At 33.8% G+C, this 25794-nt stretch overlaps 1 pseudogene; it reads left to right on the forward strand.

Annotated features, from left to right (window-relative positions):
- Window positions 1-1139: 1139 nt before the first annotated feature.
- Window positions 1140-25209, forward strand: LOC120090609 (annotated as a pseudogene).
- The last annotated feature ends 585 nt before the right edge of the window (window positions 25210-25794 follow it).

Genomic DNA, 25794 nt, shown 5'->3' on the forward strand with positions numbered 1-25794 from the left:
CAAAATAACATGTTGCTCATTTCATTGAAACTTGCAAAAACACAGGAACTAAAGGAGACTTGCTAGTCAAGAAATTTATCAGAACCTTAAAAGGGAACGCTTTTGACTAGTACATTGATTTAGAACCAGAAGTGATTGACAGTTGGGAACAGTAGAAAGGGAGTTCCTGAACTACTTCTATAGCACAAGGAGCACTGTTAGCATGATGAAGTTGACGAACACCAAACAGTGGAAGGGAGAGCCAGTCATCGATTACATTAAATGATGGAGAGCTTTGAGTCTAGATTGCAAAGAGATAGACTCACTGAATTATCTGTAGTGGAAATATGCACCCAAGGCATGTACTGGGAACTTCTCTACATTCTACAAGGGATAAAGCCTTGTATATTTGAGGAGCTGGCAACACACGCTCATGATATGAAGCTGAGCATCGGCAATAGGGGAACTAAATATTTCCTACTCTTTGAAGAGAGAAAGGATAAGAAAGAAATCAAAGGCACTGAAAAGATTTTGAATAGTTCCATAACAGAATCTATGGTCATAAATACGACCCCGCTGGAATTTTTCTCCAAAGAAAAAGAAACAAAGTTTGAAAGAAAGTATGATGACGGCCATTCCTTGATTTTGATGTTGCAGACATGCTGAAGCAACTACTAAAGAAGAAACTTATTCAGCTACTAGAATGCACGCAACTGGAATAAGTAGGAAAAGTAGATGATCCTAACTACTGCAAGTATCATTGGGTCATTAGCCACCTAGTGGAAAAGTGTTTCGTGTTGAAAGAGCTAATTCTGAAGTTGGCTCATGAAAAGAAGATTGAGCTAGATTTGGATGAAGTAGCTCAAACAAATCACACTATAATAGTGACAACTTCAAGTGTTCCAATGCCATATGCGTCTCATGATCAAAGAGAAAGCATGATTCAGTTTAGAACCTTCGAGCCTATAGTTGTTCGGTTCCAACAAGAGATTCAAACGACAGACTCTCAGAAGAAAGATGAGCTTGTTGAAGATAACGACAAAGGGTGAATCCTCATGACTCGTTGAAAGAGAAGACAACCAAATTCCACCCAAAAAGAATTGCGCTCCTATAAAAACTATAGAAGAAGGAACAAGACTCATAAAAAGAAAGGAAAAAAGATGGCATTGAAGCCTAAGTTTGATAAAGAAGAAGACAAGGACTTCCCTAAACTTCGACAACCAGTAACTTTAACAGAATTTCTCCCAATAAGCTTCCTTGATAATCATCCAGATGAAGTATCAGAAGTTATTGTAGGTCACACTGTCAGCATAACGAAAGTTGACAACAATCATATAACTACTAAAGAAGTTGATGATTCAAAATAAATTAAGCAAAGAATTCTTAGATCGTATCAAGCCTTCAACTACTCGATCTTCAATCTTCCAAAGATTGAGTATGGCCACGATAAAAGAAGAAAACCAATGTCCAACGTCTACTGTAACTCAAGTTTCAGCTTTCAAGAGGCTAAGTATTTTCACATCAAAGAAAGATCAACTTTCAACATCTTCTTTTGATCGTCTCAAGACAACAAGCAATCGACATAAAAGAAGAATGAAAATTTTGAAGGCAACATCATTTCATGAAGAAAACAACGATGAGAAGATTCACCATCGTGTCTTTTCATGCATGAAAAGGAAGTTGTCTGTTGATGTAAATGCAAAAAGTTTCTTGATGGTGAAGCCAAAACTCATCATATTGACGAATCCTACAAATGAAGTGGATGATCAAAGCAATGATGAAATTAAAGCTTCTGAAATTTAAATGTAGAAGCTTCTCATCACAAGAGCGTAAATTGCATGCTGCTCCTGGCCCGCATGAGCTTAAAAGGTGAACGACCCTAAAAAAAAAACGTTGTATGAACTACGTTATGACTTGATCCCTGTCATTATAAAGGGTACGTAGGCAACTTAAAGAAATTTAAGTTCAGTCACATGAAAAATAAATATTTTGTTGAACTACGTCATGACTTGACCATTGTAGGCTACATAGTTGCCCACATCGAGCCTATGTCTAATAGAAGTCAGATCGTTGTTGGCGGAGCTAGCGACCACCCTTGCAGGCTACATAGTCACCCATATAGGGTTGTGTCTAGCAGGAGTCAGATCGTTATTGGTAGGGTTCGTGAAAACCCCTGCAAGCTACACAGTCGCCACATAGGGGTTGTGTCTAGCAAGAGTCATATCGTTGTTGGCAGAGCTGGCGACCACCTCTACAGGCTACACAATCGCCCACATAGGGGCTATGTCTAGTAGAAGTCAGATCGTTGTTGGCAGAGCTGGTAACCACCACTGCAGGCTACATAGTCGCCCACATAGGGTTTGTGTCTAGCAGGAGTCAGATCATTGTTGGTGGAACTGACGACCACCCCTACAAGCTATACAGTCGCCCACATAGGGGATATGTTTAGCAGGAGCCAGATCGTTGTTGGCAAAGCTGGCGACCACCCCTACAGGCTAAACAGTCGCCCATATAGGGGCTGTATCTAGCAGGAGTCAGATCGTTGTTGGCGAAGCTGGTGACCACCCTTGTAGGCTACACAGTCACCCACATAGGGACTGTGTGTAGCAGGAGTCAAATTGTTGTTGGTCGAGCTGGCGACCACCCATGTAGGCTACATAGTCGCCCACATAGAGGCTGCGTCTAGCAGGAGTCAAATTGTTGCTGGCGGAGCTGATAGTCACATATCAAATGCCCCTACTAATATATGAATATATGTACATATATATATGAAAAAATAACGGAAAAAGGGCCCACCTTTTGGCTCTTTAAAATGCAAGTTGGTAGTAATTCTAACTCATGTCAAAAAGGCAAGAGGGCAAGTTAGTTAAACAGAAAAGAAGAAAAAAAAAATAGAAACAAAACAAAAGAAAAAAGAAACAAAAAATAACATAGGTGAAAAGGAAAAGAAAAGAGGAAAAAAAAAAGAAGAAGAAGAAGAAAAGAAAAAGAAAAGAAAGGAGAAAAAGAAAAAAAAAATAAGGAAGAAAAAAAAACAGAGAAAGAAGAACAGAAAGAAGATAATGGAGTAGGAATGGAAGATGACAATGAGAAAGATGTATGTGGTGAGCCCTATTTATAGAGGCCAAGATAGACTCAAATTCTTAATTTAATTTGGATTTCCTACTAGAATCTTATCTCTAAAAGATTTTGATAAGATTTGAATCAAAATATCTTATATTTTAAATTTGAATTTAAGATTCTTGGTGAAGGAACTCTTTAGAGAAGAGAACCTTGAGCGGAAGTGAATTGACCAAATTCCATTTTCATTTAATATAAATTTTACAGTAAACAATAAACAAGATATGCATTTAATTCCAAATTACAACATGCTTTAAAAAGGGTTTCAATAAACCTCACATTTGAAGATCTTTCTTCACGTTTTCCCTCAAACAGTTCACGAACAACTTGAAGACTTTCTTCAAGATTAACCTCGAGCACAAATGAACACTACCAAAAATGTTTCTTAGTACTTTCAGGGGTATTCTTAGGGTGAAAACCCAGGAGTGGTGGGCTCTGACTATTTTAGATTTGAGGGAAAACTTAATGTTTAGGAGGAAGGATTGAGAACTCTCTTAAAAACTCAAACACACAGAACTCTTCTGTTGTTTTTTCTTTAGTGTCTAATTCGATCAATAGCCTTAGTAAGAAGAAGAAGAAACATTTTCTTTTCTACTTGCCAAAAATAACCACCACCCAATTATGTGGGTGGAGAGAAAAAAAGGGGAAGGGAGTTGTAACTCTTTCCCTTATTATTAAAATAATAATAATAATATAAATATAAATATGATAACTAACTTATCATATTATATATATATATATATATATATANATATCTTATTTATATTAAATTATATGTTATATCAAATATAACATATAACCTATAGTGTTAATATTGTATCACATACAATATAAACTATAGTTTCTTTTCTCTTTTATATGTCATTTAATATAAATCATATTTATATTAAATTTAACAACTACGAATCCAATTCACAGAAACTATATTTGAATCTCATTTGAATATTTGTTTCCTCCCATTAAGCTATAATGTATCAAATACATTATGACAATTATATCACATATAATTGAAACAACTTAATTATATCATATATAATTAAAACCCTCTTTTAATTTGAACAATTCAAATTAATTCAAAAACTTATTATCAATAATCATATTGAGCTACCAAGAGCAACTCATGGACCTGTAGCTTAAAGCTCCAACAATACATGAATAATTAATTAAACTCTTTAATTACATTATTCACCATCCATTAACTGTCGAACACTCCACTAAAGACCGACAACTGCACTCTTCGCACTATAGATATATTTCTATGTCCATTGGATATAACCAATCAACAGTACGATAACCCTTCACAAATTGCTCATAAGTACAGCTAGGTCAAATTACCATTTTGCCTTGTAGTTAGAATTCTTAAGTACCACTGATCCCTCTGATAAACAATAGATCATAGTCCAACTATGACTAAACCCCTCTTGAGCCAGGAGAGGGTGTGGCGCCACATTGTTCAAGACCCGGAATTAGCCCTTAAGGGAGTAATTTATCTACTTATCCCTGCCTCGGAGAAGGAGTGAATTCCATCTTGTGTAGCTGTGTTTCCAGCTCCCCAATCAAACGAATCCCAAAATGGTAGGCTTGTTGAGTCGGCGATCTGACCACTTTTACCCAAACAAATCAAAGGACAGCTCTCATAGGCAGTAGTTCACAACTCACTTAGGATTCAGGTCATGTTACCTATGGTCGTCCTAGTGAAATGTAAATCTCTATTATGGACGACGTTATATAATGAGACTGAAAATTTCATGGTTCGATCTTATAAAAACTCCTTTGTATAGAATATCCCTACTCACATGTCTATACATGAATGATCAGGATCAGATAATTTGTAGCACTTTACAATAATTGTAACACCTACTAAGCGTGCCATACTCGTAGTGTCACTAGGATAAGGTACTCAGTCTTATCCATCTACTACAGACTATTTAGGTTATCACTTAAACATGATCCTGTTGAATCGATATGACAACCCTAGAGGAGGGGGTGAATAGGGTTTAATTAAACTTTTTTTTCTAAATTAACCCAATTAAACTAATTAATACATTTTTTATAAATAATAAGAAAATTTTAATTTATGCAACAAATAAGATGACAAAAAGTGTAATAATTTAATTCTATCAAAATTTAGCAAATAAATAAGAACAAACTAAAACATACAATAAATTGCTTAAATTAATTGCAAAAATAATAATAAAAAAAAGAGTTAGAGAAGAAGACACCATAATTTTTATAGTGGTTCGGTCAAACTCGACCTACTCCACTCCTCAAGCGCCTCTTGGGAACTTGAATAAAATCTTTCTGACTCTTTCCACGGATTAGAGCCCAACCGTTACACCACCGCTCCTTTTATAAGTTCAAGAGCAAATCCGATCCTTTCCACGGTTTAAGATCAAACCGTTACAAATGTTGGAATTTTTGAAGAACACAATACAACTCTCACTAGAGTGGATTTACAACTTTAAGCACTCAACATATTTATCCTCACAATACAATAATACTCCCTCAAGAATAAGATGAAAAGAAAAAAAAATTGGGAACTTAGAGAGAGCAACAATGAAACTTTTGAGTTTTGGAAGATTATGAAATGTAAAATTTGTTGGTTTAAAATTTGGAGAGGAAGATGGTTTATATAGAGATGGAAAAATTTTTAGAAACCACACTTAATTTGGACCATTAGATTTTGGAAAAGAAAAATCAATGGTGGAGATTTTAAACTAAACTAGTCGTTAGAAATATAATATTAAATTCCTTTTCTTTTGAAATTCATTTTCTTTTTTAAAATTAATCCAAAAAATAAAAAAAACATACCATGTGTCAAAAATTGCCGTTAGACACAAAACAAATAATAATTATTAATTCATTTTCTTTTTAAATTTATTCTCTTTAAAGTCAATCCAAAAATAAAAAAATATACCATGTGTAAAAAACTAGCCGTTAGACACAAACATAAAATAATATTAAATTTATTTTCCTTTTAAATTTCTTTTTAAATTCATTCTTTTTAATTTTAAATCAATCCAAAAATCAAAAGTCCATCATATGTTAATCTTTTAATGATCCACCATTCAACCAATATGCTGCCACATGTCTATATGCAAATGGTCTCGTTATGCCACGTCACGATATTTTCTCTATAGACTTGTTTCGGTCATATCATCTTCGTTTTAGCTCCGATTTGAGTGATTCAAGAGGTGTTGGAATCGTTGTTCCGAGTTCTACGCTATGGACAAATTAAAACACTAAGATTTTCAGTAATTAAAAATTGAGTTTGTTATCATCAAAATATTGATTAATTAATTAATTTGAGATTAAGGGCCAAAAAGCCAACAGATCCACCCGTATATCTCTACATACATGTTTAAGTTACAAAGATAACCTTGAATGTTAGTTTATTGATTTGTGGTTAATGCAACTAATATATAATGTTTTATAGATAATTAATAAAATATCAAATATTTTATAGACAATTAATAAAATATCATACATTTTATTAAATACACAATGAGTTTGTTCAATAATGTTTACAAACTATAGCACCCTATGAGATTTAACACTTGGTGGGTTTGAATGGATTAGCCTTAAATCAAATGATATCAAAATCCATTTACATCAATTTTAAATTTGGGCATATTCCAAATTCTATCTCAAATTCATCTCAAATTAAAATTTGATCATATTCCAAATTTTATCTCATATTCAAATCAAATTTAGGTTTTATCCTCCCCAAATCAAATTGAGGGTAAAATCTCAAATTTATTTCAAATTAAAATTTGGCCGTATTCCAAATTTTATCTCATATTCAAATCAAATTTAGCTTTTATCCTCCATCCAAACCAAATTGAGGGTAGAATCTCAAATTTATTTTAAATTAAAATTTTGCCACATTTCAGATCTTATCCAACCTTAAATTGTTCAACTTTGATATTAAATTGTGAATAGAATGTCAAGTTAAAATTTGGTCATATTCCAAATTTCATCTCATATTAAAATCAAATTTAGTTTTTATCCTTTATCCAAGTCAAATTCAAGGCAAAATCTCAAATTTATTTCAAAATAATATTTGGCCATATTCCAAAATTTATCCCAAATCTAAATCATCCAAATTTAGACTTTTATCCTCAAGTCAAATTAAATTGAGGATAAAATCTCAAATTGATGTAAAATTCAAATTTGGGCAACTTCCAAATTTTATATCAAATTAATCCAAATTTAGGTTCTTATCCCTATTTTCAAATCAAATTGGGCGGTAAAATCTCAAATTAAAATTTGGCTATATTCCAAATTTTGTCCCAAATGCAAGTTAAACTTATGTACTAAATTCATAGTTTGACTGACACAATAATTGAGATGAAATTCAAGAACAGATATATTTGAATTTCGATTCCAATTTTATATTTTTCGAGATTCATCCACCCATATATGTGCATAAATCTTGAAAAGGGATATCATGAGAAATTTTTGGACCAATCACAAATTGCCACGTTATTCATGACAAAGTTCCAAATCATCAAATTTAGGACCAATCAAGAGTTGACATGTGTCCCAAATTGAAGTTGAAGACAAATTCTAATGATGCCACGTGGTTTCATTATGACCGCTGAATCAGGTAAGATTAATTTGTCCCAATTTGATATTATTATTGGGGTTAAAGTCTAAATAAGCCCAAAAATAGGTTGAATTTGACCTAAATGTCAAATCAAACTCAAATCCAACTAATCGAGTCCATGGACCAGGCCCATAGACCAACCAAACCCAAGCCCATGAAGTCTACTAGAGAATTTTATAAATAGAGGAGCTCCCCTCATTTGTGTGGGAGCAATTCTACATTCCTAAGAACCTAGAGAGAATTCACCAACAAGTAGAAGACTCCTAAACTCCTAAAGCTGCACACTCCTTGAAGACACAAGTCTCCTAAAGATATAAAGACTTTTCCACTAAGATTTCCAAGACTTCTACTTCAAGAACGTTCGGCGCTTCGCTTCTTCAAGTCAAGCGCATCCATTCAGCCAAGAGAGAATCAGAGGATAAGTGTTAGTGATTGAGCCACAATGCATCAAGTCAACATTTACATCAATACCAACTCAAGTTTAACTCCACAAATTAAGTTTCCCCGGAAACCTCGTGCGAACAAATACATCCATGAATTATTAAAATATTTTGATTTGAACCTGAATTATTAAAATGTTAAGTGATTAAAAAAATCAAAATTGACAAATAAAAATTTATTGTTCAAAATCAAAATTGACAAATAAAAATTTATTGTTCAGTATTTAATAAATTTTCACATAATTTTAACATTTTAAAAAAATATATATATAATGTTTCTAAATACATCTTGTTTAATTTTTTCACCCAAATCATTTAAAATTAATTTTTTAAAATAAAAAATATACGAACAAATGCATGTGGTAATACACGAGCAAAACTAAAAAAAAAATTTTACTATTTCAAAATATTAAATACAAATGGAAACTATGTTTTAGATTGCACATTAAAAAAAAAAAAAAGCAGTGCATTAGTCTACACCTATTGAAAGGTTTTTCTCTGTCAACATTTACATAAATTTTCAACCTCAATGATATTCTATTAAAAAAAGTAACTTTTTTTTTTTACTTAATTTTCACTTTCACACCCACACATATACATATATACATATACATACATTAATTTTAGAGTTAAAGCTACAAAATGATTTGTCACTCATCAAGATTACGCATACCATTGACAAGTAACTTTAAATTCTTCTTATGCCTTTTTAGTTTTTGTTGTGAATTTGAGGAGCACAATGGGAATATGGATGGTAATAAAATATAATATAATAATAAAATAAATAAATATTAAAATAAATAAAACATAATATATAAATAAGTAAATATAATAAATTAACAAAATAAGAAAAGAGAAAATTCTCAAATTTCTCCACTTTCTCCAATTTATATGGAATTTGCCCAATGTGTATATTTCAAAATCCACCAAAGGTAGCTATTTATATGCAGGCAAGTAGGAGGTGGTTTACATAGACACTAAGAATGAGTATTTACAAGACACATGGATAATACTTTGGAAAATGAGGGCATGACACATGATCAACGGACACTAAACATGAACATCTAATGGGCATCTATTTTCTATAATATTTTTAATACTCCCCTTTAGATACCCATTATATATATATGAAATATGCCTCGTTAAAACCTAAAAACCCAATGGGAAAAAAACCCTAGTGAAGGAAAAAGAGATATTTCATATAATAAAGAGTATATATTTCATATAATACATACTCCTAAAAAAATACAATATATTTGCTCCCCTCACGAAAATATGACTTAAGATCTATAAGTCACCGCATTCCAATGTTGTATACCAATTTTTCAAAAGTTGCGATTGGTAATGCCTTTGTAAATAAGTCTGTCAGATTATCCTTAAAATAAATTTATTGTACAGTGATGTCACGATTTTCTTCAAGATCATGAGTGTAGAAAAGCTTCGGTGAAATATGTTTTGTTCTATCTTCTTTAATATATCATCTTTTGATTTAGGCTATACAAGTTGTGTTGTCTTCGTATAATATTGTTTGAGGATTTTTATTAGAAGACAAGCCACATGTTTTACGAATGTGCTGAGTCATTGACCTTAGCCATACACATTCTCGACTAGCCTCGTGAGTTGTAAGAATTTCAACATGATTTGAGGAAGTGACCATTATGGTTTGTTTCACCGATCGCCATGATATAGCAGTTCCTCCATATGTGAATAAATAACTAGTTTGAGATTTAGCTTTGTGTGGATCAGATAAATATCCAGAATTTGCATAACCAACTAGATCAAAATTTAATTTATTTGAATAAAACAAACTCATATCAGTTGTTCCTCGAAGATAACGAAGTATACACTTGATTTCGTTCCAATGTCTTTTTGTTGGAGAAGAACTATATCTTGCTAATAAATTTACTGAAAATGCAATATCTGGTATTGTATTATTAGCAAGATACATAAGTGCATCAATTGCATTGAGATATGATACTTCAGAACCAAGAAGTTCGTCATCATCTTCTTGAGGTCGAAATATATTTTTCTTTATATCCAATGAACAGACTTCCATTGGAATATTTAATGGACGTGCTTTGTCCATATAAAATATTTTCAAAATTTTTCCTGTACAAGTTGATTGATGAATAAATATTCCATCTGCTAAATGCTCAATTTGCAAACCAAGGCAAATTTTTTTTTCGAGATCTTTCATCTCAAATTCTTTCTTAAGATATTCTATTGCTTTTGAAAGTGATGTGAATGTAACCATTGAACCATTGCATGTACCTAAAGGACCAATTACAAGAAGCAAGGCAAAGAAGATTCAAGAGGCATTCACAGTACATCTTAAAAAACTAGCAAATTCATAAGAACCGAAAAATAATTTTGAGACCAAATTTTTATATAATATTAGTTCGATGAGTCAAGAAGAGAATGACATGAAGATGACATGGGAAAAGTCCTATAGTTTAGAAGATGACACGGTGGTCAAAAAAAGTGTGCAGATTTTGTGAAGAAAATGCTGTCAAGTGTGCACTGCATGGGGAAATGTGATGTCAAACCTTGTCAAACGTGCATAACTACTTTGTCGCCTTCTAGATGAGATATTTAAGGCAATTTGAAGACTTTCTACATTCCTAGTTTTGCATTTTGACTTATAATTTAGTATGTAATTAAGTTTCAAGTTTCTAGGTGTTATTTTCTACTATTTGCAATTAATTGTATTTGAATGACTTTTGAGTTTCTTGGTTTATCCACGACCATTTGGCCTATAAAATGGCTTGTAATGTTCTTCAAAACTCAGATTATGAATAGTAAAAAGCTTGTGCTTATTCAACCCTTTGGTGTTGTCTTTTTCTTTCAAATCTTGCGTTAGATTTGATATTTAAATCAATTCATTGGATTAGTCTTGATCAAGCTAATTCTGGATTGAGTTGTCTTAGGATCTAAGAGTGACCATCATAGATTCTAAGTTTGATCTAAGTAGCTTTCTTTGTGAGTGTTTGCAAGGATCTTAGGACCTCTAGCTTTGCATCTAACAAGCATCGTGGGCGCTTATCATTTGGTATCAAAGCATTTGTTCATCGTTCTTGGCCGACTTTAGAGGTGTTATCTTTACTTTATTTCAATTTTTTTTCTCCATAGCAATTGCTTACATCTTGTAACAAGAAATACTACAACTTATCTTGAAAACTTCTTCAAATCAGCTCTTGAAGCATAAGGGAAAAAAAGAAGTCAGCAAGAAAAAAAGAAAAAAGAAAAAAAGCAGTAGAAAGAAAAAAGAAGAAAAGAAATCAAAGATCCAAAGCACATGAAAGTTTCTTGTCATTCATTTGAAAAAAAAAATCCTGATTTGTTTTATTTTTAGCCTAAGTTTAGTTACTCTAGTCTTAGCTTGTGAGAGTTGATCATTTTGAATTGGTTTTTATCAAACTTTTAGTGAGATTGCATAAAAAATATAAGCCAACCCTTACATCTTTGACCTAGTACCAAAAGCCTACCCTTGAGTGATAAACATGAGTGTCCTTGAGTGAAATTGGTGAGAAGTATGGTGAGGTCCTTTTATTACTAACTTTAAAATGTCACAGGGTGAAGGAGTACCACAAGTACAAGATACTAGTATGGCTATTCTTCAAGCCATTCAAGGCATGATGGAAATGATGAGGGAAGATAGGTAAGAAAGAAAGGCACGAGTCTTACAAGAAGACGAGGGAGTAATTGACTTAGTTGAACAAGAAAGACAAATTGGAGGAAGAGGAAACATGAGAGGAAGAGGAAGAAATAATATGCACCCTAGACGAGGAGAAAGAATCCATGAAGATAGAGATAGTGGAGTCAAGCTCAAAATCCCACCATTTTGTGGAACGTCGGATGCGGAGGCATACTTGGAATGGGAAAGGAAGATAGAACATGTGTTTGATTGCAACACATTCAATGAGAATAAGAAGATGAGACTTGCCATTTCCGAATTCACTAACCATGCAGGAAATTGGTATTAACATCTCAAATCCAAGAGAAGGAAAGAGGGGAATCCCTGTAAAACCCAAATCCTAATTACTTTAAGTAATGTGATGTCTCTTAATGAGCTAAATAATGCCATGTCTCAGAAAGGATAGAAGATGGAATGCATAATAAGCATATGAATGGGACCATGTCATCTAATGAGGAGTAGTGCTGAAATAATATTATGAGTGAAGTTACAAAAGGAAATTTGCTAAATCCTAGCCCTTCATCACCAATAGTGGGCCAGGTGGCACAAGGAGGGTTCATGCTGGATTTTGGGCGGTAATATAAGCAAGAAGGTTGAATTCATTGGGTCGGTTTGGACAGATTACTTAATTTATTTGTGTAATTTTAGTGGTATTCGAAAGCTCTGTGTGTCTATTTTCTGTGGCTGGGCTGTTGGAAGGAAAACTCGCCGGAATAAAGCCAGAGAGGCAAAATAAAGACGAAGGGTTCGTTTCTTGGGTGAATCTAGGCTATCAGTGAAGAATTGAAGCTCCAGGACGAATTACAAAGCGTTTTGAGCTAAAATTTTGAGGTAATATTGTAGTTATAAACAATTTTGTAGAATGAAACTTTTTAAGATGAAGTGTGGAAGTCGAGTTATATAATTTTGAAGGTTGAACTGGGAATTGTTGAACAAGCAGGCAACTGCTTGAATTTGGACCAATGATAAATTTTTTAATCTCTAGATTAAATGACGAGGCATTTTGAGCTAAAATTTTAAGGTAATGTTTCTAACTCAATTCTAAACATGTTTGTAGAAGGAAGTTTCTTCAAAAGAGGGCTGGATTTTGAGTTATGAATTTTTGAAGTTATAACAGAGGATCTGGGCATAAGCAGACAACTGCTTAGGAAGATTAAGCAGGCAGCTCAAGAGCGAGAGTGAGCGAGAGCTGTCTCTTATACACATCTAGATGTGTATAAGAGACAGCTCCTGATGATTTTCTCGCTAGAAATATTGTTTTTGTTGATAAATGTTGCATTAGTAAATGAACTATTTGAGGCATTTTGCTAAGAATTCTAAGTAGTTTAACTGGGGATTATGTTCTTTCAGGCAAAGAAGAGCTAGGAGAGGTGTATAACACGTTAAGAGGCCAACGAACTGTGAGTGACTAAGTAAACTTTAAGTTTTTTAATATTCACACGTATATGATCAAGTAAAGCACAATGACATTAACAATGTATTTACATTTCTTCAAGTAACAAATTGTTGAAGAATAATTTAGTGCATATCTCCCGGATTGTATGTGTGTAACACAGGCCAAGGTATGTTGTGTAACCGTTACAAAAGCTATGTTCTGATTTGATATATGCTTTCTAAAGGAAGGTTACGGGAGGACGAATTCTTGTGTAAATGAGTGACAATGGAATAGCTCTTGTGTAATACTAGGCTATAGAACTTAATTTGTTGTTATAAAATACATAATTGATACCGAAGGACGTTGAGAAAGTATCTCACTAATTAGGTACCGAAGGACACTTGAGAAGGTACCTGGCCAATTTGATACCGAAGGACTTTTGAGAAGGTATCCGACCAATTTGATATCGAAGAACGTTGAGAAGGTTTCTTAACATCTCGATACTGAAGGACATTTGAGAAGGTATCTGAGCAGAAGTACCTAAGGATACTGAAGGACAATGAGAAGGTATCCTAGTCAAGTACCTGAGGATACTAAAGGACAATGAAAAGGTATCCTAGTCAGGTACATAAGGTACAACGGTACTCAGTTATAACCACGTACACGTAGGTAATATGACATCGAGGGATTGAGCAAAAGAGTTCTCCCCAACTAAGGTTGACATTGAGGGTTAGATTTAGTAGTTCACTCTCAACTAAGGATAAAGACAGTTGTATCTTCTCATAGACTAGAAGGATAGTTTGGAATTGCTAATGCTTATGAATGTTTATCAATGCATGATGTTTACTAATGTATGAGTTTTCTCAAGTATGTTTTCCATGTCTAACGCGTACTAGTGGTTTTACAAGCTAGTTCAATATGTTTTAAGCCAACTTATTTCACAAAGTATGGAGCATGCGTTATGGTTAAAGCTAAGGTTGAATGAAGCTTGATGAACTATGTTTTAAATACCTAAGGTTGCCAAGGTACATGCGTTGGTATTTCTAAACATAATGAATAGGGATACTGAAGGTAGAGTAGGTATCTGAATAAATGTACCTAAGGTGTTGACGGTATATAGCAAACTCCATGTGTATGTAGGTAGGTCTGAATGAGAGGTCGAGGTATGGGTCTCTTGGCCGATAATAGACGTTGGGAGCTAGAGCAGTGTATGCTCGTTCTCAACTAGGGAATAATGATGATTATTGATGTTTAAGAGTTGTTAACAACGTTTATGTTTTAAAGATGTTGCTTGAGATGCCATCAGTATATTTAAAGAGATCGACGTAGAAATCTCTTCTAGCCATAGTTTAACATGAACAGGTCGAAGTAGAGGTCTCATCTGGCCATGGCTTGACGTTGGGAATTAGAGCAGTGAATATTCATTCTCAACTAAGATTCAGGATGCAGATACAATGGTTTAAAAGGTTTTATGTACACGTTTTCTTGGTGTATTTTAAGTTCCAGTATTATGTTTTCAAGCTTTCAGTTTAAGCATGAGTTTTACGTTTTATTAAGTCACTCACTGGGCTTCTAGCTCACATTTTCAAATGTTTTCCTTTCCAGGTAGCGGTCAGTTCCTAGAAAACTTTTCTGTTGCTGCTCTGCCACTCAAAGAAACAGGTTAAAGGAAGCGTAATTGAAGATCGGTGTTAGTTAGTACACATGTGTCTGACTAGTGACTAGTATTCTAGATGGGGCTCACTAAGTTGTAATATTCATGTATGAATAATGATGTGAAACCCTGTAATATAAATGTGTTAAGTTCTGAGTTCATTTGTATGTATTCAGGGTTTTGAGCAATCTTTAACAGGTAAAATAGGCAGTAAGTGCCAGCAAAAAAGTTGGTAACTGCTGCAGTCACTATTCCGTCTAGGTTAGGAGGATAATCTGGTGCGGGGTGTGACAATCCCATTGAAACTTAGGAAGAACTTAAAGAAGCCATGAGAAAGAGGTATGTTCCAAAACATTATGAAAGAGATTTGAGAACTAAATTGCAAGTTTTGAGGCAAGGAACAAAAAGTGTAGCTGAATATTATCAAGAGATGGAAACTTTGATAGAAAGAGCAAATATTCGAGAAGAAGAAGAAGACACCATGTCTAGATTCCTTGGAGGTTTAAATCGAGAAATTGCTCATATCGTTGATAGATATCAACAACTATACTTGGAAGATATGTATCATTATGCAATCAAAATTGAAGAACAATTGAGAGAAGAAAAGGAACATTCAAAGAGGTATAATTCTAAAGCTAATACCTTTTCAAATTCTAATGTTTGGAACAATGATAGTTTTGTGAATAAGGGTGAAGCAAAAGGGAAGTTTGTGGCTCCTAAAAGAGTGGAAGTCGGAAGCACCTATACTAAAAGGAATGAAGCTTCAGAAGAGGAAAGAGAGAAATCTAGCTCCATTCAATGTTGGAAGTGCAAAGGATTTGGGCATATGAGCAAAGATTGTGTCAATAAAAAAGTCATGGTCATAACAAATGGAATTATTGATTCAGAAGATGAATGTGATGAACAAGGTGGCAGCCTTGAGGAAGAATCCGAAGCCTTTGATGATGAATACATTGAAGAAGGTAACTCCATATCCTTAGTTGCAAGAAGAGTACTTAATGTGAAAATCAAGGAGGAGAAGGTTGAAGATCAAAGGGAGAGCTTATTTCACACAAGGTGCTTGATTGAAGGAACCTCATGTAGCTTGGTGATTGATAGTGGGAGTTGTACAAATGTAGTAAGTAGTTTTCTTGTAAAAAGATTGCAGCTCACTACTCGTCCACATCCAAAACTATATAAACTTCAATGGTTAACAAATAAAGGAGAATTGAAGGTAAACTCCCAAGTTCTTATTTCTTATACTTTGAGAAGATATAAGGATGAGGTTCTTTGCGATGTAGTACCTATGCATGAGAGTGATATGTTACTGGGCCGACCTTGGCAATATGATAGAGAAATCATATATGATGGTTTGTTGAACAAGTACACATTTACTTGGAATGGGAAGAAGTTTACTTTGCTTCCATTATCTCCATATGAAGTATAATGTGATCAAGTGAAATTAGAAAAGAAAAGAAAATAATTTGAGGATCAAGAGAGGCGAGAAGAAAGTAATTTAAAGGAGAAGAGCGGAAAAAAAGGAGAAAAGTGAGGGGCAAAAGGTGAGTGAAAACCAAGAGAGAAAAAAGAGTGATTTTGAGGAAAAAGAAAGAGTGTGAATTTGGTTATGAGAAGGGGGGAAGAGAGGAATATGTTTTCATTCGAAGCACTAAACTTTGTACTTATGTGCAAAGGAATGTGTTTAGTAATTGAACCTAACTTTAATGATGGTTTGCCCAGTGCATTTAAATCTCTTTTGCAGGAATTTAATGACATGTTTCCAAATGAAGATGCGCCTACGGGTTTACCTCCTTTAAGAGGAATTGAGCACAAAATTGACTTCATACCCGGGGCAACGCTTCCAAATATGGCAGCCTACAGGAACAATCCAATTGAGGCCAAGGAAATCCAAAGGCAAGTAGAAGAACTCATGGATAAAGGTTATGTTCGAGAAAGCATGAGTCCTTGTTCGGTTCTAATCATTTTAGTACCCAAGAAAGATAGAACATGGAGGATGTGTGTTGATTGTCGAGCCATCAACAAAATAATGGTAAAGTATCGACATCCTATTCCTAGATTGGATGACATGCTAGATGAATTACATGGTGCAGACTTGTTTTCAAAAATTGATCTTAAAAGTGGTTACCATCAAATTCAAATGCATGTGGGAGATGAGTGGAAAACAACTTTCAAAACAAAATTTGGTCTTTATGAGTGGCTTGTTATGCCATTTGGTCTTACCAATGCACCAAGTACATTTATGAGGCTAATGAATCATATTTGAGAGAATATAGTGGAAAATTTTTTGTGGTATACTTTGATGATATTCTTGTTTACTCTAAAAATTTGAATGAACATATGTTGCATGTCAAGATAATTTTGCTTAAACTTAAAGAAGAAAAGCTTTATACCAATTTCAAAAAGTGTAGTTTTTGTCTAGACCAAGTCAATTTCTTAGGATTCATTGTTGGAAAGGATGGGGTGAAAGTTGATGAAGAAAAGGTCAAGGCTATTCGAGAGTGGCCAACACCCACCAATGCAACCAAGGTGAGATCTGGTTTGGCTAGTTTTTATAGAAGGTTTATTAAGGATTTCAGTAGCAATGTGAAATTTGAATGGAAAGAAAAGCAAGAAAATGCATTCATGAATTGAAAGATAAATTGACTATGCACCTTGCCTTGCTTTACCTAACTTTGACTAATCTTTTGAAATTGAATGTGATGCAAGTGGGATAGGGATTGGAGCTGTTTTGATGCAAGAAAAAAGGCCAATCATGTTCTTTAGTGAGAAGCTAAATGGAGCACAACTTAGCTACCCCACATATGATAAGGAATTACATGCACTTGTAAGGGCTTTGCAAGTTTGGCAACATTACTTGTGGCCAAAAGAGTTTGTCATCCACACGAATCATGAAAGCTTGAAGTACCTCAAAAGCCAAAAAAAGTTGAACAAGAGGCATGCAAATGGGTAGAGTTCATTGAGACATTTCCATATGTCATTCATCACAAGAAAGGTAAGGATAATGTGGTGGTTGATGCATTATCAAGAAGGTATGCATTATTTTCTTCCCTTAGTGCAAAAATTCTTGGTTTTAAACACATGATTGATTTGTACAAAGTAGAGACATCTGAATTTCATGATGTGTATATTCAATGTTTAGAAGGGAAAAACGTGCATGATTATATTGTGTTTGATGAAATGCTTTTTAGGAAAGGAAAAAATTGTATTCCTAAGTGTTCCATTCGAGAGTTGCTTGTGAAGGAAGCTCCTGGGGGAGGATTAATGGGGCATTTTGGGGAATTTAAAACATATAACATGTTGGCTGAACATTTTTATTGGTTGAAAATGAGAAAGGATGTGAATAAAGTGTGCAAACAATGTTTCAAATGTAAGGAGGCTAAGTCTAAGACACAACCACATGGTCTTTATACACCTTTAGATGTTTCTAGTGAACCTTGGGTTGACATTAGCATGGATTTTATTTTAGGACTACCAAAGACTAGGAGACATCATGATAGCATTTTTGTGGTAGTTGATAGGTTTAGTAAAATGACACATTTCATGCCATGTAATAAAACAGATGATGCTATTAATATAGCTAATCTTTTCTTTAGGGACGTGGTTAGATTACATGAAATTCCTAAGATCATTGTTAGTGATAGAGATGCAAAATTTTTAAGGAGGTGTTTGATAAATGGGTATGAGTTGTTGGGTTGGGTGGGTATTTATTACCCATGTTTGTTAAACCCATAAAGAAAACCTATGGGTTATTAAGACCCTTTTTTACCCACTTAAAACTCCCTTTTTTACCCACTCAAAACTAACCTTAAAAATCAATATATTTTCATTTTTTTTTCTCTTTCCTCATCTTTGTCGTTTGGATCCAGGTCTAATTTTTTTTTTAAACCTTTGGTTTCTATTTTCATTTCTTTCTCTCTTCCCTCACTTTTTGTTTAATCCAGATTTGATTCTTTTTCTTTTTTTTTTTTTTTTTTTTTTTTTTTTTTTATCGTCAAACCTTTGATTTGCCCAGATCAGTTGGATTCGCCATTCGGGTGTTAAGTTTCGCTCAGACAAGTTTAGAGGATTCGCCCAGATCAGTTTGGATTCGCCGTTCGGGTGTTTTTTACGCCATTCCCTGCTGTTCGGTTTCTTAATCTTCTTCCATTTTCTTTCTGCTACTATTTTTTTTTTCGGATTTTTGTTCTATTTTGATTTCTTCCCTCATGTTTTCATATTTATCTTGTTCTTTGTTTACATGTATTTTTTCTTTATCCTCTAATATGATTTTCATTTCAAATTTGTAGCCAATTTATATTTTTTTGTTATATTATATAAATATTTTTTTTCGTTCATAGTTTACTTTTAGTTTTACAAAATTTGATATTGAATGATTTGGTTCATTGTTTTGTTGGATTTCTTCCAAGGACGATCTATCTTTATTTATGTTCAAAGTCATTCATTCTTGTCATTTTTGTTGGTTTCATTCTACTGTCATATTTTGGTATGATTGGTTCATCTATCATGTATTTGTTCATATTTGGTTCATTGTTTTTTTAGTATTTTGTATTTACTTGACTTTATTCTGGCTGAACCACCTTGACTTTACTCTGGCTGAACCACCCTGACTTTACTAATGACTGCTACTTACTTTCAACTGACATAATTTTAATTAATTTCACTCTTTAATTAATGATTTGTTTAAATGCACCCAATCTCTCCAACAATCACTTCTTTCTCCCTCTTCTATTTATGACGACTTCCCACTCATACTTTTTTATATTTTTCCACTATCTTCTCTCTCCACTGTCTTTCTTTGATATAGTGCTGTTGATGCTAAACCTTAAAAAAATGTATGCTTTTTAGTGTTACTCTTTAGTTCATTTATTTTGTTGATTACTCCTTAGTTCAATTTATTTTATTTATTTCTAATCTAACTATCATTATTTTGTGTTTCTTGTAGGGTCCAAACTAGTTGCACAAATCATTCCTAATTAGTTTGAGGAGGTTTGTTATTTTCACGTTCGAAGTATCTCCTTTTTTACTGAAGTTGGGGAGTTCTTTTTTTTATTCTTTTTTATGAAAATATGTTATTTGTTAATTGTTAGTCACATTTTTTTGGAATATTAGTTCACAAATTTTTTATTAATTGTTGGCGACATTATATTTTTTAATCTGATACTTCTCAAATTTTTGATGAATTATTGGTGAAATAGTACTGTTATGTAATTTTTTTTATCTAATAATATGTTCATTTCAATTCTTTTTTTTTTTTCAGCTTCAATAAGAACATATTCTATACATTTTTGTGTGTTATTATCAAGCTAGTTTCAGGATTAATTTTAGTACGTCTTACTATCGTTTCACAATCAAAATTGAATTTTTTTTGAAATTATGTAACTGTAATAAAACGATGGTATTAATATTATAACCAATGTTTAATTTTTGAAAAATATAGTTTCTAATTAGTGACATAAGAATTAAAAAAATATTGTACCAATATTCATACAATCGGTTCACCAAGTTTTGAAAGTATGGAAAAATGCAGATTTCTTTCTATATACATCGTTTTAACACATCTTTCGGTGAAAATTTGTTGTCCTAAGAACTAGGAGTATGACAACAATGTTTTTAGAAGCTGATACAAATTGTTCATAAACCAATCTAGGAAAAAAAAATAAGAAGAATAAGAAAGAGAGGAAAAAAAAATCCCATTAAGCCCTTAAAAAGACTTAACTAAAATACCCTTAACCCTATCCTTAGGGGAAAAAAAACCCATTAAGCCCTTGAAAACATGTATTTTTAGATTATTATAGGTACATTGGGAAATAACACCATAAATCTAAATTATAACCCAATATACCCAGTACCGATGCTTGACATCATTTGCTATTCTTTCTTAATCATGAAACATAATCCGCCAAGTACCTTATCCTTTTAGGAACAACTTGTGTATCCCTTTCCCTATAAAGATGGATACTGTTGAAAACCTCTTTTCGATCATGAGAATTATTTTGCACTCTCAAATACAGTTGTTCATAACACTAACCACGTTATTGAACAACTACCGAAGGATAGAGAGACAACCGACATATGCTAGGCACTGCATTAGACAGTTGACCTTCTTTCGCCTCATTTACGAGAGTGGCTTGGCATGTTGTGAAAGCACACGAATGGATAGACGTACCTTTATGATTCTATGTAATATTCTACAGTCGATAAGTTGTTTGGAACCAACAAGATGTATGGTCATCGAAGAGATGGTTGTGATATTCCTACACATTCTTGCACACGATATCAAGAATCGAGTGGTACATAGAAACTTTTCGAGGTCTGATGAGACAGTTTCGAGATATTTCAACGCAGTTCTTAGGGCAGTCTTACAACTTCACACTGTTTTGTTAAGAAACCCAGAACCGATCACAAATACATGCACCGATGGAAGATGGAAGTGGTTTCAGGTACAAAATGTACTCAGTTTTTTATATGAATACGTCATAAATATGCATGCAACGATAGATTTTTTTTAATTCATTCTGATCACTTGAGAGAAATAGAATTATCTAGGTGCACTAGACGACACATACATTAAAGTGAATATTAGTGTTGTCGATCGACCTCGATATAGGAAGAGAAAGGGAGAGATTGCCACAAATGTTCTTGCGGTGTGTGATCAAAATGGGGAGTTCGTCTTCGTTTTGCCAGGGTGGGAAGAGTCTGCAGCCGATTCAAGGGTTCTTAGGGATGTGGTTTCGCGACCATATAGATTGAGGGTTCCAAAGGGTATTATAATAACCTTATACATTATTTAAATATGCGTACATGCCACAACACTATGTGCATGAATTTCGAAACGTGTACAAGGATACTATTACTATGTGATGCTGGATACCCCAACGCTGAAGATTATTGATGTCGTACAGAGGGGAACGTAACCATTTCTCCGATTTGCGTGGAGCAGGAAACACACTGACAACTGCAAGAGAATTTTTCAACATGAAACATTCTTTAGCAAGGAATGTTACGAGCGAAGCGTTTGGGTGCTAAAAGGGGCGGTGGGCTATTCTTAGGGGAAAATCATTCTACCCAATACAAGTCCAATGTCGAACAATAACTGCATGTTGCCTTATTCACAAACTTGATCACAAGGGAGATGGGAATCGGTGCAATGCTTGACGTGCCCGATGAGGAGAATTCTGCATCAGTTGGTCTTGATGGGGAATTATATCGAAATTTGTTGAATCATCGAGGAATGGACCAAGTCCAGGAAATGACTTAGCGGTCGAAATGTTTACTCAATGGCAAAAGAGCCTGATTTATTCAATGTTCATTGCTTACTTTTCTTTTACTACTGAATGGAATTTTAATTATGGAACATTTCAAGTATGTTGTGAAAAATGTTTTGTGCCAAGACTCTGTGTGAACAAGTTAAATTGGAACATATAATTTCAGCAGTTTATCCTTCATTTGTGCGTGTGTTTAATTTATAGCATCTTTTCATTCAACAAACGTATGCATGCAACATAATGACAGGTAATGATAAGAGGTCTAAACACGTATGGTCGAAGGTGAGGAAACTAAGTTGGTGAAGCCCTATTGTATTTGGTGGAGACCGTTGGAGGTTCTGAGATAATGGGAGCGTTTTCGACCAGGATACCTACAACACTTGGAGTGAATTCTGTATGAGAAAGTGCTGCGGGTGCGCACTGAATCAGAACACCAATTGAGTGCAAGATGAGGAGTCTGAAGAAACAATATCAACGCAGTATTAGGATTGTTAAGTCAGTCGGGCGTTCTGCTTGTAAAGAGGAGTCAAATGTGTTCCAGCTCGAAGGGAGATTTTTTATCTTTGGGTTCGGGTAGATTCTAGAAAAAAAAATTTGCGGGTACATGTTTATAATAATAAATATTAATAATGTGTATGTGTATCAATGCAGAGTCATCCAATATGAAAGGAATGTTGGAACAAGCCATTCCGCACATTATGAGAGAACTCTCACTGTATTTGAGAAAGAACCAGATGTAGTAGGGAGAACAATCAAATGAGGACCCATACGTGATTAGCGACGAATGCATTCAGAGAGTTTGAAAATGAGATTCGACTTGATCACAGGACTGTCACACACCTAGGTTCGCCAGACAGAATCACCATTAAATCAAGATGGAATAGATGAAGAGCCAGCAGAGCAATCTACAGGCAGAACGAGTGTACCTGCCGAGTCATCTTGAGGTAGCAAGAAGATGAGGTCATCATTCCAAGCTGAAATGGTCGACATCATGAGATCGACTGTTGAAATGCAGAACACACACATGGGTAGACTTGTATCGTAGCAAAAGGAGAAGTATGAGCTGGAGTTTGGGTGTCAGAAGGAAGTAGTAAATTCCATATACAACATTGATGGCTTGGATGAGGATGATCAGGTCACCCTTATTGACCTCCTTGTCATAGACATTCAAAAGACAGATTGCTTCCTTGTAGTACCAGAACATGCACGGAAGAGGTACTGCCTCCGTCTATTAGGAAGAAACATGTAGACTGATCACACCCCTGTATTTTATTTATAGTTCTTTTGGATAACAGCAAATGGACAATGGACTATCATGTCGAAAAGAATGATAACTTTTGCATACGTCATGACATGCAATTTTTGTGTTTATATTATGACACGGATATTATAAGTATCAAAAAGAACATATATTTTGTGAATTTTTTTTGGAAATGGCCACATATTTGGTCAGTTCATATTATTTTTGTGATCTTATGAAAAATGTTACTGTACTACATTACATTCTCACCATCATAATCAAATGAAAGGTAATTATCCTATGTACAATTTCAATTACAAATATACTATCCATATTATATAAAAATAAATTGTATGATATGTGAAATAATAATGTTAAGTTAGCAAGATTCAATATATATACATACAATATACCAATTAGTAATTGGGATAATTACCTTCAATATATATACATACATTCAATATATATACATATAATATACAATATACCAATTAATTGAGCAGCAAGATGAAATATATTTTGTTGGTATATTTTACCGATTGAAGAGAATTAGAATTATTACAGTTTTTGAAAAGAATATATGAAAAATAATCTATTATGTTCTACAAATTGAGAAAAAATTGAGATTGTCTAGTTTATGTCATAAATGATTTGAGAAAATACGTGTATATTTGAAAATTAATCAACAATAGCAAAGCATAAAACTAAAAAAAATAAAAGAATGAAACAAAAAACAAACTGAAAAAAATAGAACTGAAATAAAAAACAAACAGAAAAAAATAGAACTAATCCCATTCATAAAAAACTGCATCAGATCCCCAACTTAACTCAACTCAACTCTGCACAACAAACGCAGACAATAATTATCAACTCAACTCAACTCTGCAAACAAACACAGACAATCTAACTCCCAAATAATTTACTCTCCAGATAATAATTACCAACTCAACTCAACTCAACTTTCTACTTTTATCACGCACCAAACACACCCTAAGTCATTTTTGGAAAGTTTTGAGGGGTAAATTGGGAACTAAGCTTTTGTTTTCAACAACTTGTCACCCAAAAACCGATGGGCAAACTGAGGTGGTTAATAGAACCTTGGGAACTTTGCTTAGGTCATTAATGTCTAAAAATCTCAAGTCTTGGGAGGATACTCTACCTTTTGTAGAGTTTGCTTGTACAATAGAGCAATACATAACACCACTCATTGTTCACCTTTTGAGGTTGTGTATGGCTTTAATCCATTAACTCCGTTAGATTTGTCACCCTTGCCACCTAATATGTTTACTAGTGACGCAGCTGTTTCAAGAGTAGAATAAATAAAAAATTTGCATAAAGAAGTCAAAGAAAGGATTGAAAAGAAGAATCAAAAGCTTATCAATAGCAAGAACCAAGGGAGAAAGAAAATGATTTTTTTTACCCGGTGATTGGGTTTGGGTTCATCTACAAAAGGAAAGGTTTCCAGATCAAAGGATGTCTAAACTTCAACCAAGAGGAGATGGTCCATTTCAAATGATAGAGCGGATCAATGATAATGTCTACAAATTGGATCTTCGAGGTGAGTACAACGTAAGTTCTACATTCAATGTGGCTGATTTGACTCCTTTTGATGTAGGGAATGAAGACCTTGATTTGAGGACAAATCCTTTTAAAGAAAGGGGGGATGATGTGAATTCAACCATTGAACCATTGCATGTACCTAAAGGACTAATTACAAGAAGCAAAACAAAGAAGATTCAAGAGGCATTCACATTACATCTTCAAAAACTAGCAAATTCACAAGAACCGACAAATAATTTTAAGACCAAAGTTTTATATCAATTCGATGAGTAAAGAAGAGAATGACATGAAGATGGCAAGGGAAAAGCCCTATAGTTTGGAAGATGACATGGTGGTAAAAAAAAGTGTGCAGATTTTGTGAAGAAAATGCTTTCAAGTATGCACTGCATGGGAAAATGTGATGTCAAACCTTGTCAAACATGCATAACTACTTTGCCGCCTTCTAGAGGATATATTTAAGGCAATTTGAAGACTTTCTACATTCCTAGTTTTGCATTTTGACTTATAATTTAGTATGCAATTAAGTTTCAAGTTTCTAGGTGTTATTTTCTACAATTTACAATTAATTGTATTTGAATGACTTTTGAGTTTCTTGGTTTATCCACGACCATTTGGCCTATAAAATGGCTTTTAATATTCTTCAAAACTCATATTATGAATAGTAAAAAGCTTGTGCTTATTCAACCCTTTGGTGTTGTCTTTTTCTTTCAAATCTTGCTTTAAATTTGATATTTAAATCAATTCATTGGATTAGTCTTGATCAAGCTAATTCTGGAGTGAGTTGTCTTAGGATCTAAGAGTGACCATCATAGATTCTAAGTTCGATCTAAGTAGCTTTCTTTGTGAGTGTTTGCAATG

Source organism: Benincasa hispida, chromosome 11, assembly GCF_009727055.1.
Source record: "Benincasa hispida cultivar B227 chromosome 11, ASM972705v1, whole genome shotgun sequence".
NCBI lineage: Eukaryota > Viridiplantae > Streptophyta > Magnoliopsida > Cucurbitales > Cucurbitaceae > Benincasa > Benincasa hispida.